At 33.2% G+C, this 12577-nt stretch overlaps 1 pseudogene; it reads right to left on the bottom strand.

Moving 5' to 3' along the window:
- Nucleotides 1-997: 997 nt before the first annotated feature.
- Nucleotides 998-2915, bottom strand: LOC139514750 (uncharacterized; annotated as a pseudogene).
- Between the last annotated feature and the right edge of the window lie 9662 nt (nucleotides 2916-12577).

The following is a 12577-nucleotide window of genomic DNA, read 5'->3' as shown; positions in this document are numbered from 1 at the left end:
CATACATCTAAACTATTTTTGGTTTATTTTTTTGTTCTTTTCTTGTTTTTTTATAAACTTTCAGAGGCAAATAGTACATGAATATTAACGCAAACACATTTACGAAATACTCATTAAATTATTAACTACAAACTGTAAACTAGTGTCAAACTATATATTCAATATTTCAAAAATCAGAACTCAGTTACTTTCTCATTGTGATATTTAAATAAACTTGTTTTAAAATGTCCTTGAAGTATAAATTTCATATTTTCAATATTAGCGCAAATTATAGATATTAATTGACAGTGCTTCGTAAGCCTTTGAAGGCTGGCTGATTGACTTTGTATTAATGTATGTAAAAATGTTATATCAGGTTGCACTAAAAATAAAATTATATATATCTATGGATTGAATACCCTTTCATAAGAATGACCTAAATGTTACAGTTTAGCAGTACTCTGTAAGTAAATATAAGAAGATGTGGTATGAGTGCCACTGAATGTGACAACTCTCCGTTCAAGTCACAATTTATAAAAGTAAACAATTATAGATCAAAGTACGGTCTCCAACACGGAGCCTTGGCCAACACCTATCAGCAAGCTATAAAGGACTCCAAAAACGACTAATGTAAAATCATTCAAACAGAAAAACCAACCGTCTACTCTATATGAAAAACGAGAACGAGAAACAACCACATCAACAAATGACAACCACTGCACATCAGATTCCTCTACATAAATGTATGTGTGTTGTGTGTTGAATATTTGTCTTGTTGGAGACTTGTAAAGCCAAATATTTTTGTTGTTATTGAAGGTCGTACTGTCCCCTGTCGGCACGATACTAGTTAGGACAACCGTTATCTAATTGACATGCAGTTTGAAGAAATACCAGTGGCAAGTTAAATGCATATTCAGAACTAGAACATATCGAAAAATGAATTATGACACTGCTTTTCACTAAATCGACAGGTTGAGCCGAATAAATAATAATATGCAATTAAATTTTTGATGAATTATTTATACATGTTGTATATATAGAAGACTAAAGTATTGACGTTTCATGTGATGTAAGAAAACTGACAGTCTAAACTGATCGTCCTTATTTACTTATCTCCGTTGGACAGAAAACTACAGATTCCGGAAGCTATACGCTTGCATGCTGTTACTCTTGGTCTATTGTCATTTTTTTCTCAGAAAATATTCGCTGAATCCCACACACCGCATCGCGACGATACGCTGCTAACAGTTGAGCCATATCAAGACCACTCTCGGCTATTTTTTTTGCCATACATTTTGTTATGATTTTTTTTTATCCACAAGCCCTTGCAGTGTTAAATATCTTTGGTTTGTCTGTTTGACAGAAACAATATTTCTGATTAGAGATTCTGTACTAAAAGAATTTTCTGAAATCTCTGTTTCTGATGGTTGTGCATGGTTAAGAATAGATTGTAAGATTCTTACATCCTCAGAAGCATTGTGTGCCTGGTATTGTTTTTGTAATCAATTTTCAGCCAAAAATTCCTACTTGTGGCACTTCAGATGGGGATACTTGTTCCTGAAAAAAGATAGTGTATCCATAAAGCCGATTACTTTCTTTTGAAATGATGTGCTTAAATTATATTGAGACAGGGATCTCATTAGTCTTGGGGCATCGAAACGACGGCAATTATGTCCAACTAAAATAATCTGAGAGGGAAATTTCTCTAGCCAGCATATAAAATTTTGAAATGCTTTTTGTGGAATGCATTGATCAACCCGCTGACCATAATGTACAAGTATGTTGTTCCACACTGATAGTCCTGTAACCGATGATGCCTGTCTACTTATACACTGTGATGGAGTAATGTACTGATTAAATTCCGTAGACTTTTCAATAGCTGAAATTTGAATGATATCACAATCATTGGCTAGTGATGTTGTTTCTAAGTCAAAGTAAACAACTGACATATTATCAATTTTGACATCAAATGTGTCTAACAAAGGGGTTGTAACGGGATCAGATATAAAATCAATGTCTATTAGGGTCGGGTGTTCTAAATCAATAGATTTTTTGTACGTGTCACCTTCCTTTATCTCCACTACTGTTTCCTTCTCTTTTATTATCTGTTTTCGAAATAATTTTCTCCGTTTATTAACGGCTGAATTCTTGTAATCATTTTGGTACTTTCTTTTATCCGTAAGTTTTTCTGACGATTTTTCTGTTATTTTACCTGGTGAAAGACCACACTCTTCGTATACCTGTGATATATAACCATACGATATATTTTTTTGGGCAACAGTGCAGTCAACCCGACATTCTAAACTTGATGACGAGCATAAATGTTTCGCCTTTGGTGCTTTGTTGGCTAGCATGCTGTGAAAAGATTCTACCTCTTTTGTTGATGCACAGGGGGATATTTTCTTAATATTGTCACCGGAGGTGTATTCCCCCAATGATTTCAGCAAGTTTTTGGCGAAGAGGGAGGCTATTAAGAGATACAGTGGGTTTGTACTTATTAGGATTTCTTTTGTATGAACACCATTTCTGATTCCAGAGATCATGTTCTTTATAAAGATGAGGTACAATAGCTTGTAAGTCATTACCCATGGATTCCTGATCATTTTTGTTGGAATAGAGAGCGTAAGAAAAACACCTACTAGTATTTAGATGGGTTATTGCAGGTTTAGTCAAATCATTTTTAAAGGTATTCTTTAAGTTCCATAATTTGTTGTTAAATTGTGATTTGATATGATTCGTATCACTTAATTTCTGTATAGGATGTTGGACTGTTTGTCTTATGCGTGCCATAGTTGTAGTGTCGTCATCCATAATAACAGTCGAAACCTGACAATTTTTTGTTTCAATATCCTCTATTAGTCTTGCACCGACGTCTGGTTCCATTCCCTTTGCAGAACCAAACCAATTGCGGGTGCATTTGTGTTCCTGTGGCTCAACATTTTTTGCCTCCCAAAAGGTACAAACTCTACAATCACTAGACCGAATGCCCCTTCCTACAACCTTTCCTGTTTGGTCGCCGATCATAGTTCCAACGCCTGATTTGGAGTCGTATTTTCTACCAGAGCCTCTTTTTTGCCACCCCATATTATACTTGACAGTTACCAGACTAACATCTTCACCATTTTCACTACAAATAATTGGAAAACTCATTATCGGAAAAAAACATTATATAAAAAAAAAAACAAACAAAAAAACACCCTGTCCCATGATTATCATAACGTTTCCGTTTTTTTTTAATTTTATCTAACTTGGACTTTAAAAGAAAAGCAAACTGTAATAAATTTGTCTTTAATAAACTAAGAAGATGTGGTATGATTGCCAATGAGACATATCTCCATTCATCTCACAGACAGAATGTCGTCGATGTAAGCAATTATATAGGCCAAGGTAAGGCATTCAACGCGGAGCCCTGTCTCACACCGATTAGTAAGCTTTAAACAAACCCAAATTATTCACTATGCCGAGTACATTTGTGCCAATGAAAAGGACAGTTGAATGCAAAGAATAACGAGTGGGCGCTGGATTCTTAGCCCACTTGAGTAAATCAATGTGCAAAATAAGAACGAATGAGCACTGATAATATTCTTGCGTTTTAACACATTTGAAAGTTTAAGTATTTATCCTTATTCGGATTAAGCTATACTTAATGTTATTTTGTATTTGATTTTCCCACGTCAACAGTTGTAAAAGTTTCTGTTTTCACATATTTTGATCTCGGCGAGCATTACTGACGAGAAACCACTTGTTAAAATCCGCATCTTGTGCATTGAAATTGGTAACGTTTATGTCGTTACTTAGTATGGTGTTTGACTGCATGTGGTTGTAAAATTGATACACGTACATACCTATCTTCTATTACTGGAGATTTGCTCTTCTCCTCCTCTAAAGAGGTATCTAGTGGATTTTGTGCAACTTTTCTTATAGGCTCGTACACTTCTTTTTCTCTTTTCTTGAAAGCAGATTGTGACATCCCATTTATATTTAAATTAGCTAAATATCTGTTGACTTCTGCAGGTCCAAGACCAGTGTCATACATCGCTATAAAAGTAATTATCGAGTCTTAGATATACTTTAAATTTGATGTGCATCATACGTTGAAAATTATACTTGCATTGCTATTCTAGATTAATATAAATATATATATATATATATATATATATGTGTGTAATGAGTGGGAGCGAACTATCAATAACTTAAAAACCTATCAGAATATGGTTGCTTTAGTGCGTCGTTAGTATATGATAAAATTATCAAAGTTTAATGCATGTCCATTTCCATATCATTTCGGATATCATCCCTCGACCAATATCAACTCGAGACTTATTCGAGGGTTGATATATATTTTTTTGGGATGATACCTGGGCCGATTTGGAAAACGCCCTTTATTGGGATGTATTTAAAACTATTCACCCAAAGAAGGAATTATTGTTCTCGGGGAAAATTAGGTATACAGACGCGTGTTTCTTTTTTAGAATGAAAAACCGGACAACGAATATGTGTTTGTCGAGTCGACGACTTTTGTCGCAGAAAGCTCGACATAGGAATAGTAATCCGGCGGCGGCGGCGATAGATAACTTCTTAAAATATTTACATTTTAGGAGATGGAAGACCTGGATGATTCATACTTTGCAAATAAATGCATTATGTTACGAAGTTTCCGTCTGTCACATGTCCATTGTCCTTGACCTCATTGTCATGGTTAAGAAACCACATGAAAATATTGGGCTCGGTCCTATGCTGGAAAACAATAAAAGTCTCACTCCGAAAATCGCCGTCTTCTTCACACAACCCAATCCAATGAAAATCGACGGTCACCAGGACACCTGCCATTGAAGTATTAATCCTCATGTTACGCGTCGGAGGTCACATTGTTTATTCATTTTAAAAAGTGTAGAGGGTGGTAGGAGGGTCCTAATCCCGAAATACCGAGCTTAAAAACCTGAAGTCCCGAGGTCTCGGGTTTATATAAATCTAATTCCCGACATCCCAAATTCGAAAAAAAAATTCCCGGATCCCGAAATTCCGAGCTTAAAAACACCCGATTCCAGAGTCCCGATAAAGGTCCTATCCCCCCTCAGTAAAATGTGTACAATAGCCGTAATGTAGCAAAATTGTTTCAGTTATTTGTAAAACTTCTTCATTTTTCATTTAAAAATGCCGTGGCGCAATCGAATTTGTAATGAATTTGTAATGAAAAATTGAAGAATGTACGTTAAGGTCATCTCAAATAATATTGTTTATGTTTGCATTCAAAAAATATATAAAATCTGTAGTAGTATAGTATAGTTTAAAAGACATGGTTATATAATCTGTTCATTGAACAAACAAATATATCATTGTCATTACATGTAATCTTAAATTTTGTTATTGGTATGCTCTGACATTAATTTTTTTTATTTTATCAATTACAAAATGTTCTTTGTTTTCACAACGTACGAATTCAAAATATACTGGTAAATGTGACAGCTTTTGACAATGTAATATTTGGGGAATAGTTGAAAAAACTATGTTATTCATAGAACAATACTTTGATGGTCAGTTTTTTTTATAGTATCATTAATATATACATGCAGTATGTTATTTATAAATAAACTGTTTGTTTGGACAAAGGAACAGCCAGTTCAAGTAGTAGTTGCATTTTTGTTGAGCTTTTTATTCTGATATTTCTCTTCTTTTCTTATTAGAAATAAGAAGATGTGGCATTAGTGACAATAAGACAACGTTTTCATTTGTTTTGTGAAGAGTTAAGGAAAAGTATTAACATTATTTTTAAAACTTGAATCACTCATTTCGTTTACCGATTTATCTTACCTACTGCTGCTTTCGAATTTACATCAAAGATTGGTCTTGTCTTCTGTTTTTTTGCATCATAATGGACCTTTCCGGAGTAAAGTTTATTTATCACACCACAAGAACATGCCACAAACAGAATGCACCCTAGACCACACTTTGTTTCTTCGGTTACGTTTGTAAACTGAAGTGGCAATTCACAGTCTTCACAACCTGCTTTTAGCTGTTTGTCCATTTCATATGGTTCAAAAACGCGCCTCTCCCCCGGTATCCAGATACACGAGTCTAACTGTCTTGGTTCATTGATTTCAGCTTCAAACAAATTGTCCGTTTCGTATAGCATTTTCATTTTTCAACTTAAATCAATACGTCGTTTGCATTCTCCTGCTTTCGTGAAACGTCCATTCGTTTTTTTAGAAATCAGCGGACTCGAAAAAGGCGACGTCATAATACGGTTACGACACTATAGCGGCGCCGAGAGCGATGCGTATAAACAATAGTGTGATTTCCCTTTAAGCACTGTAGACCTTATGATGATTTTCATGTTCTGCTTAATGTAGACGTCATAATGACTCTCATGTTCTCACTACGGCAGACCTTATTATAACTATCATCTTCTTAGTAATGTTGGTCACTTTATGATAACCCTCATACTCTTCCAGTGTACTCATAGAAATGACACTCATAAGTTATCCATTCTGTAGAGAAAATACGAACTCTCATGTTTTGCCTACTGTATACCTTATAATAACTGGCATGTTCTCAGAACTGTAGAACAAATAATGACTCATGTTATCACTACTGTAGACGTTATAATGACTCTCATGTTTTACCCAATTGTAAACCTAGAAATGACTCTCATATGTTATCCTTTCTGTAACGCAAATAATAACTTATCTTCTGCTTTCTGTATACCTTACTGTGTTTTGTATATGCATCTTTTTTTGGTTCTTATAACGTGACTCTGTACTTTTAAAGATCTCATCATTATGTTATTGTTTTATTATATGTCATTATGTTATTGTTCTATTATAAATTTGATAATACTTTGAACGACAAACGACAAAATTTGTTTAAGCATAAAATGGATTCTTAAAAATTCTTATGAATTTCTGGATAATTTTGAATCTCGGTCTGTTTATGAAATTAATTCTTACACGACTTTTGATTTTTTAACCCTGCACACCACCATTTCACAAGTGAAATTATAATTGTTTTGAGTAAACATTGAACAAATTTCTTCCTATGTGATGTTTACATTTTCTGACGCCAAACACGTTAAACATTGAATGTGTTTTTTAAATTTGATAGATGCTTTTTGTAAATGTTTGTTTGTTTTTAGATTGACGGCTGTAACTTTATTTTTACTATTTTACCAATGATGTCTGTTTTGTTCACGCATCGTTGTAAAAATAACGGAATTTGATGCGACTTTCATATAAGTGAGAGGTTTAGTGCTATACACCAAGGTTCAATCCACCATTTTTTACATTTGAAAATGCCTGTACGAAGTCAGGAATATGACAGTTGTTGCCTATTCTTGTTTTGATGTGTTTTATCATTTGATTTTGCCATTTGATTAGGGACTTCCCGTTTTGAATTTTTCTCGAAGGTTTTGTGATTTTACTTTTTATAATGACTGGCATGTTCTTCGTACAGTAGAACTTATAATGACTGTCATGTTCTAAGTACTGTTAACATTATAATAACTGCCAAGTTCTTAGTACAGTTAACCTTATACTGACCGTCAAGTTCTTAATACTGTAAACCAAATAATGACTTCTGTTCTAATAACTGTAGACCTTATGATAATTCTCATGTTCTCACTCTTGTATACCTAATAATTAACCTGGTATTGTTCCTCATGTTCGTCTTAATATAGACCTCATGCAGACTTTCATTTATGCACTATTTTTTTGCTTATAATGACTATCATGTTCCCCCTACTGTGGCCAAATGTGACAAAACTTATGTATCTGTATCAAACAAAATCTAGATCTTTAGTTGGAAAATTATGTAATTATTTGAAATCTGCCTGGCAGATTAGATCACATCTAATAAGTTGATAATTTTTCTATTGTAATATCTTATTATATTGTTCTCTGTTGTTTATTGTGTGTCACAATGTAAATATGTTTGTGTTGCTATAGCATGTAACTACTGCTTTGCAAATAAAGAATTCATTCATTCATTCATTCAATGACTGATGCTCTTAGTACTGTAGACCTAATAAGGACTGTCATGTTCTCTCTACTGTAGACCTTGTAATGGCTTACGCCGTGTTCACACCAAATGCCGTGTACAATAAACATGTTTACATTTGGTTTATGTAATGTACACTAGTTTCACATTAAATTTGTTCACATCTATACACCTTGTTTAGTTACCTGTACCTAAGAATTGTTCACACTTGTAAACTATATGTCATTTAAATGTTCATTACGTAGAACCGAATTCAAATTTTCAAACAACTTTTTCTAGCAGTTAGGGAACGACCATTTGAATTTAAAAAAAAGGGGGGATGGATTTTTTCCACAATTTGATTAAAAAACAAATCGGGTCATACAGATGAATAGAATGAACAAATATTCTGAATCCAAAATTTCCCCATACATTATAGTATTAAATAATGAATTGGTACCATCGACAAAAGAAAGAAAGAAACTTTCGCGCGAGACAAAATTCTGACTCAGAACCCCCCTTTTTTTGGAAGTAAAGTGGTTGCTCCTTCAAGAAAGTCATCTTGGATGATTTGCAGTAGTTTAAAGATTTCTCGATTACGCATAAAAAACGTTGGCTGCATCAGCGTGCTTACAGACGAAGAAAAAGAATTGCGATGTTAAGGATTACTACATTTCCATCTTTTCTGTTTGTTTCAAACGGTATTTTTTCTCCAAGAAGTATTTGGCAAAGCGGGAGGGGTAAGGTTTTTTTTTTTTTTATTTCTAATTGTATTTTAACGGATCTGAGATACTACACAAACAAACAATTAACCTCACACTTTTTCAGTAATGCATTTATGAGTGAATATAAAATTAACGGTACCAATTTTCTTGCACCAGATGCGCATTTCGACAATACATGTCTCTTCAGTGATGCTCGTGGCCAAAATATTTGAAATCCAAAGCTTATATAAAAGATGAAGAGCTATAATCCGAAAGGTCCAAAAAGTATAGCAAAATCCGTGAAAGGAATCAGAGCTTTGCATGAGGGAGATACATTCCTTAATTTATGATAATTTCTATCATTTTGTAACAGCAAATTTTAATAACACAAAAAATCCGTATTTTCATGCCAGTACCGAAGTACTGGCTACTGGGCTGGTGATACCCTCGGGGACTAATAGTCCACCAGCAGAGGCATGGACCCAGTGGTAGTAATAAAATTAACGGTACCAATTTTCTTGCACCAGATGCGCATTTCGACAATACATGTCTCTTCAGTGATGCTCGTGGCCAAAATATTTGAAATCCAAAGCTTATATAAAATATGAAGAGCTATAATCCAAAAGGTCCAAAAAGTATAGCCAAATCCGTGAATCGTTGTTTGAGTAAAGATCACTTGCAAATATTTCTGTCAGTGTGTACGTCCAGTCGATTCGGAAAGACCTTTTCAAATGAATTATGTGTTCGACAATGATGATGGATGAGTCTTGATAAGGGGTTAATAATGATACGTAAAGTGTTTTTATAACAAATAAATATATCAAGTTTAGAAAAATATTTCTGAAAAACTTTATTAATAAGTGTTAAACCTATCAATTTTATATAAAAATCGTTTCTTTTTTTTTAAATATACATGGGAAAATTAGGGTTCTGAATGCCTAGTTTTGTGTAAACTTAACCTTCACAAGGCCTACATCGACTATTGACTGCATATAGACAAAACATGATTTAAACTACATGTAAACATTGAGTTTTATCAATGGGAACGTAATTATGTTTAGTTAATGTGTGAGTTACACTAACACAACACCAAGTTTAGGTCAATGTGAACACGGCCTTACATATGCTCATTCTTGTAGACCTTATATTGACTCTTGTCGTAAAAAGTAAAATCACAAAAATACTGAACTTAGAGGAAAATCAATTCGGAAAGTCCTTTATCACATGGCAAAATCAAATAACAAAACGCATCAAAAACGATTGGACAAGAACTGTCATGTCCATTCGTACATGTGGACCTTTAGATGATTCTCATGTTCTGCCTGCTGTAGACCTTATAATGACTCTCATGTTCCTAATAATGTAGACATTATAGGGACTCTCATGTTTTCAGCATTGTAGCCTAATGACTCTCATGTTTTCTATACTTTAAAACAAATAATGTTTTTTTGTGTTTAATACTGTGGACTATTGACCTCAAAATGATTATTATTTTCTCACTACTATAGACCTCGTTATAATCGTTATGTTCTGAGTATTGTAGATTTTATAATGACCCTCATACTCTTGTTCGCCTAAAAATGACTTGCACATGTTATCTTTCTAAATTATTAACATCAATGTTATCAACAATCAAAAGCGGGCTTCAAAGTAATTGTGAAACTACCTATTCTAGAGGTGGCTTGAATCAGATGTGGATACTAAAAAATTCAAAAGATCTTTAAGAGTACATACAATCTGAGGCCGTGTTCACACCAAACGCCGTGTACAGTAAACATGTTTACAATTAGTTTAATGTAATGGACACTGGTTTCACATTAAATTTGTTCACATCTCCAGACTTAACTAATCGATCAGATCGGTAATCGAACACTAATCGATCATATTTGATCAGTACTCGATTGATGACTTGAAGTCATCGATCAGTAATCGATCAAACTATCTCAGGAGTTTGATCGATTAGTGATTGATTAGATTACTGATCGATTTAAGACCGATTACTGATAGATAAGTGATTGATTAATGACAGATTAGTGATTTTATTATTATTGACAAAACAATGCTATTCCAGAAATAAGCCTTATGAAAGACATCATTTGTGAAATAAAAATTCCATGAAAATATTTTCACCATTGCCAAAATTTTCTGGAATTCTAGAATTTAAATTCATCTCACTGCTAAGAAGATACTGGAATTTTTTGTTCATGATGTTGTCAATATGTCTGGAAATTTGAATGTAAAGATTAGAACCAATACCCATGCCAGACATCAGTGTTTATTTTTAAGTCTTGAATTTATGTTTCTGTCTAAATATGCCAAAAAATCCAGGATTTACTCAGCAATACATTTTTACACATAATGCAGTCGTAACCAAGAGAAGCGTATCTAAAAGCTTAGCCCTAACATATTCCTGATTAAAAACTACATTTTTGTAGGTTTACCCATGTATATTGGTACAATAACTGTGACGTCTTGAAAGGCTATTGTAATTTTTTCTTTTACAAACTTTCATTGACGGAAGGCGTCAAAGCAAAATTTAAAAAAGCCATCCAAGATGTCATAATTATTGATATAAAAACTCTAATTTTTATATGTGTGCATGTAACAAATTTGGTTGTAGAGGGGTCTAAATACAGCACAAACTACATTTTCCAAAAGACCAAAAGAGTGAAAAAATAGATTTTAACAACAACATTTGACTTGATAATAGTCGTATATATATACTTCCATGGTTTGATAAATATTTGATGCCTTTTAAGTTAATGACCTTTGTTAACACATCAAAATTAATTTTTACATATAATATTAGCTTCAGACACTTGTGATTTTATTAAGAAGATGAAAATTTCAACCAAGCTAATATATACTAAAATCTGTATTTTTCATATATACGGATTAATCAACACAAATAAATTGTGCAATTTGATATATCCTTAACTTTATGATGAAATTTAGGGTTTGTCCCATAACATTATTAACTAATGCCAGAATTTAGGTCACAACTAAATAGCCAGAACATTTACCAATTAACAGAAAATTGATACATCATTTATTCAAACACACTTGTTTGTCTTCACAGCAGGATATTGTCTAATTTCCACAATATTGTAGAAGACTGACCAGAAATGACCAGCTGTGGACTATGACTCTACTAAGGATTGCAAAATACTGATAAAAATAAATAGATTGTTATCAGAGTCGGTGGAAAACGTTCTATTGACTTTTGAATTTACATACAGAAGATCCCCCCTTTTTTCTAAAATTTTAAAATAGTCCTAATGCAAGGCAATAGTGGTTAGTGTTTTATTTTCACACGAAAGCATACACATCTAAAGATAAGTAGAATGAATATGAATAAAAAATTAAAGATGTTTTTAAATAGAATTGAGTATGTGCCCGTCACAAGTCAGGAGCCTGTAATTCAGTGATTGTCTTTTACATATTTGTTTTTAAATAAATAAGGCCGTTATATCCACCTATGATTTGGAGTTGCAAAGTGCAACTACAAATCATTAATCTGGCCTTTCATTGATACTGTGTAGCAATGTTTAAAGTTTTTCTGTAAATATGGTGATTAAAGGGAAACCTTCAGCAGAGACCACCCCTTCTGTTTGTCATTTTTTTATTACTGCTTTTAATTTATTGATTTTTTCATAATTTTGTAAAATTTGTTAATTTGAATTTAGATTTTTTGTTTTTTTTTGTAGAGTTCACGAAATCTTTTTTCCCCAGGTGGTCCTTGGAGAAAATCTGCTGGTCCTCATTATTAATTCCATTGAAAAATACTAAAATTGTGTCAGTACGTCCTATGCAAAATTTTGGTGGTAAAATCCAGAGGACCACCACTTTTCACGAACTCTGTTTTTGATTTTCTAACTATTTCATCCTATTTCAATAAATATTGAATTAAGTGTTTCCTGGTA

The sequence above is a fragment of the Mytilus edulis genome, chromosome 3 (assembly GCF_963676685.1).
Source record: "Mytilus edulis chromosome 3, xbMytEdul2.2, whole genome shotgun sequence".
Classification (NCBI taxonomy): Eukaryota; Metazoa; Mollusca; class Bivalvia; order Mytilida; family Mytilidae; genus Mytilus; species Mytilus edulis.
Note: the sequence above shows the minus strand (reverse complement) of the source record. Positions and strands in the feature narration are given on the sequence as shown.